Raw genomic sequence first — 2500 nt, 5'->3', positions numbered from 1 at the left:
GGCGGTCTCCCGTCCAAGTACTAACCATGCCCGACCGTGCTTAGCTTCCGAGATCAAACGAGATCGGGCGTGTTCACGGTGGTGTGGCCGTAAGCAATTGCTCCTGGCACCAGACAGGACTTTAAACAGGAGAAAGGATCATTTTTTTTACCCCAAATGAAAATAGATTACAGCACCTGGTATTCCCAGGAGGTCTCCCATCCAAGTACTAACCAGGCCCGACCGTGCTTAGCTTACGAGATCAGACGAGATCGGGCGTGTTCACGGTGGTGTGGCCGTAAGTAATTGCTTCTGGCACCAGACAGGACTTTTAACAGGAGAAAGGATGATTTTTTTTACCCCAAATGAAAATAGCTTACAGCACCTGCTATTCCCAGGCGGTCTCCCATCCAAGTACTAACCAGGCCCGACCGTGCTTAGCTTCCGAGATCAGACGAGATCGGGCGTGTTCACGGTGGTGTGGCCGTAAGCAATTGCTCCTGGCACCAGACAGGACTTTAAACAGGAGAAAGGATCATTTTTTTTACCCCAAATGAAAATAGCTTACAGCACCTGGTATTCCCAGGCGGTCTCCCATCCAAGTACTAACCAGGCCCGACCGTGCTTAGCTTCCGAGATCAGACGAGATCGGGCGTGTTCACGGTGGTGTGGCCGTAAGCAATTGCTCCTGGCACCAGACAGGACTTTAAACAGGAGAAAGGATCATTTTTTTTACCCCAAATGAAAATAGATTACAGCACCTGGTATTCCCAGGCGGTCTCCCATCAAAGTACTAACCAGGCCCGACCGTGCTTAGCTTCCGAGATCAGACGAGATCGGGCGTGTTCACGGTGGTGTGGCCGTAAGCAATTGCTCCTGGCACTAGACAGGACTTTAAACAGGAGAAAGGATGATTTTTTTTACCCCAAATGATAATAGCTTACAGCACCTGGTATTCCCAGGCGGTCTCCCATCCAGGTACTAACCAGGCCCGACCGTGCTTAGCTTCCGAGATCAGACGAGATCGGGCGTGTTCACGGTGGTGTGGCCGTAAGCAATTGCTCCTGGCACCAGACAGGACTTTAAACATGAGAAAGGATCATTTTTTTTACCCCAAATGAAAATAGCTTACAGTACCTGGTATTCCCAGGCGGTCTCCCATCCAAGTACTAACCAGACCCGACCGTGCTTAGCTTCCGAGATCAGACGAGATCGGGCGTGTTCACGGTGGTGTGGCCGTAAGCAATTGCTCCTGGCACCAGACAGGACTTTAAACAGGAGAAAGGATCATTTTTTTTGCCCCAAATGAAAATAGATTACAGCACCTGGTATTCCCAGGCGGTCTCCGATCCAAGTACTAACCAAGCCCGACCGTGCTTAGCTTCCGAGATCAGACGAGATCGGGCGTGTTCACGGTGGTGTGGCCGTAAGCAATTGCTCCTGGCACCAGACAGGACTTTAAACAGGAGAAAGGATGATTTTTTTTACCCCAAATGAAAATAGCTTACAGCACCTGGTATTCCCAGGCGGTCTCCCATCCAGGTACTAACCAGGCCCGACCGTGCTTAGCTTCCGAGATCAGACGAGATCGGGCGTGTTTGCAGTGCTGTGGCCGTAAGCAATTACTCCTGGCACCAGACAGGACTTTAAACAGGAGAAAGGATCATTTTTTTTACCCCAAATGAAAATAGATTACAGCACCTGGTATTCCCAGGAGGTCTCCCATCCAAGTACTAACCAGGCCCGACCGTGCTTAGCTTCCGAGATCAGACGAGATCGGGCGTGTTCACGGTGGTGTGGCCGTAAGCAATTGCTTCTGGCACCAGACAGGACTTTAAACAGGAGAAAGGATCATTTTTTTTACCCCAAATGAAAATAGATTACAGCACCTGGTATTCCCAGGCGGTCTCCCATCAAAGTACTAACCAGGCCCGACCGTGCTTAGCTTCCGAGCTCAGACGAGATCGGGCGTGTTCACGGTGGTGTGGCCGTAAGCAATTGCTCCTAGCACCAGACAGGACTTTAAACAGGAGAAAGGATGATTTTTTTTACCCCAAATGAAAATAGCTTACAGCACCTGGTATTCCCAGGCGGTCTCCCATCCAGGTACTAACCAGGCCCGACCGTGCTTAGCTTCCGAGATCAGACGAGATCGGGCGTGTTCGCAGTGGTGTGGCCGTAAGCAAATGCTCCTGGCACCAGACAGGACTTTAAACAGGAGAAAGGATCATTTTTTTTACCCCAAATGAAAATAGATTACAGCACCTGGTATTCCCAGGCGGTCTCCCATCCAAGTACTAACCAGGCCCGACCGTGCTTAGCTTCCGAGATCAGACGAGATCGGGCGTGTTCACGGTGGTGTGGCCGTAAGCAATTGCTCCTGGCACCAGACAGGACTTTAAACAGGAGAAAGGATGATTTTTTTTACCCCAAATGAAAATAGATTACAGCACCTGGTATTCCCAGGCGGTCTCCCATCCAAGTACTAACCAGGCCCGACCGTGCTTAGCTTCCGAGATCA

The 2500-nt window shown here is 50.5% G+C and overlaps 14 non-coding genes across 14 annotated transcripts in view; all 14 read right to left on the bottom strand.

Annotated features, from left to right (window-relative positions):
• Positions 1–95, bottom strand: part of LOC311402758 (5S ribosomal RNA) — a 119-nt gene extending 24 nt beyond the window's left edge. The window contains exon 1 of the ribosomal RNA XR_014667958.1: positions 1–95. This exon is cut by the window's left edge and continues 24 nt beyond it. This is a non-coding gene — a ribosomal RNA (5S ribosomal RNA).
• A 69-nt stretch (positions 96–164) lies between these two features.
• Positions 165–283, bottom strand: LOC311394236 (5S ribosomal RNA). The gene has a single exon (XR_014660185.1). It is a non-coding gene; the product is annotated as a 5S ribosomal RNA (ribosomal RNA).
• Positions 284–352: 69 nt separating this feature from the next.
• On the bottom strand, positions 353–471 carry LOC311334200 (5S ribosomal RNA). Its single transcript, XR_014632769.1, has one exon. It is a non-coding gene; the product is annotated as a 5S ribosomal RNA (ribosomal RNA).
• Positions 472–540: 69 nt separating this feature from the next.
• Positions 541–659, bottom strand: LOC311330263 (5S ribosomal RNA). The gene has a single exon (XR_014631480.1). It is a non-coding gene; the product is annotated as a 5S ribosomal RNA (ribosomal RNA).
• A 69-nt stretch (positions 660–728) lies between these two features.
• On the bottom strand, positions 729–847 carry LOC311419557 (5S ribosomal RNA). The gene has a single exon (XR_014683304.1). It is a non-coding gene; the product is annotated as a 5S ribosomal RNA (ribosomal RNA).
• Positions 848–916: 69 nt separating this feature from the next.
• LOC311381162 (5S ribosomal RNA) lies at positions 917–1035 on the bottom strand. Its single transcript, XR_014648145.1, has one exon. It is a non-coding gene; the product is annotated as a 5S ribosomal RNA (ribosomal RNA).
• A 69-nt stretch (positions 1036–1104) lies between these two features.
• Positions 1105–1223, bottom strand: LOC311380675 (5S ribosomal RNA). The gene has a single exon (XR_014647676.1). It is a non-coding gene; the product is annotated as a 5S ribosomal RNA (ribosomal RNA).
• Positions 1224–1292: 69 nt separating this feature from the next.
• LOC311403186 (5S ribosomal RNA) lies at positions 1293–1411 on the bottom strand. Its single transcript, XR_014668351.1, has one exon. It is a non-coding gene; the product is annotated as a 5S ribosomal RNA (ribosomal RNA).
• Positions 1412–1480: 69 nt separating this feature from the next.
• LOC311415077 (5S ribosomal RNA) lies at positions 1481–1599 on the bottom strand. Its single transcript, XR_014679213.1, has one exon. It is a non-coding gene; the product is annotated as a 5S ribosomal RNA (ribosomal RNA).
• A 69-nt stretch (positions 1600–1668) lies between these two features.
• On the bottom strand, positions 1669–1787 carry LOC311389084 (5S ribosomal RNA). Its single transcript, XR_014655484.1, has one exon. It is a non-coding gene; the product is annotated as a 5S ribosomal RNA (ribosomal RNA).
• Positions 1788–1856: 69 nt separating this feature from the next.
• On the bottom strand, positions 1857–1975 carry LOC311361869 (5S ribosomal RNA). Its single transcript, XR_014638678.1, has one exon. It is a non-coding gene; the product is annotated as a 5S ribosomal RNA (ribosomal RNA).
• Positions 1976–2044: 69 nt separating this feature from the next.
• LOC311379236 (5S ribosomal RNA) lies at positions 2045–2163 on the bottom strand. Its single transcript, XR_014646309.1, has one exon. It is a non-coding gene; the product is annotated as a 5S ribosomal RNA (ribosomal RNA).
• Positions 2164–2232: 69 nt separating this feature from the next.
• On the bottom strand, positions 2233–2351 carry LOC311402467 (5S ribosomal RNA). The gene has a single exon (XR_014667693.1). It is a non-coding gene; the product is annotated as a 5S ribosomal RNA (ribosomal RNA).
• A 69-nt stretch (positions 2352–2420) lies between these two features.
• Positions 2421–2500, bottom strand: part of LOC311395983 (5S ribosomal RNA) — a 119-nt gene continuing 39 nt past the window's right edge. The window contains exon 1 of the ribosomal RNA XR_014661779.1: positions 2421–2500. This exon is cut by the window's right edge and continues 39 nt beyond it. This is a non-coding gene — a ribosomal RNA (5S ribosomal RNA).

The sequence above is a fragment of the Micromesistius poutassou genome (assembly GCF_964030765.1).
Source record: "Micromesistius poutassou genome assembly, chromosome: 1".
Classification (NCBI taxonomy): Eukaryota; Metazoa; Chordata; class Actinopteri; order Gadiformes; family Gadidae; genus Micromesistius; species Micromesistius poutassou.
The sequence above is the reverse complement of the archived record's forward strand: the minus strand, read 5'-3'. Positions and strand labels throughout refer to the sequence as shown.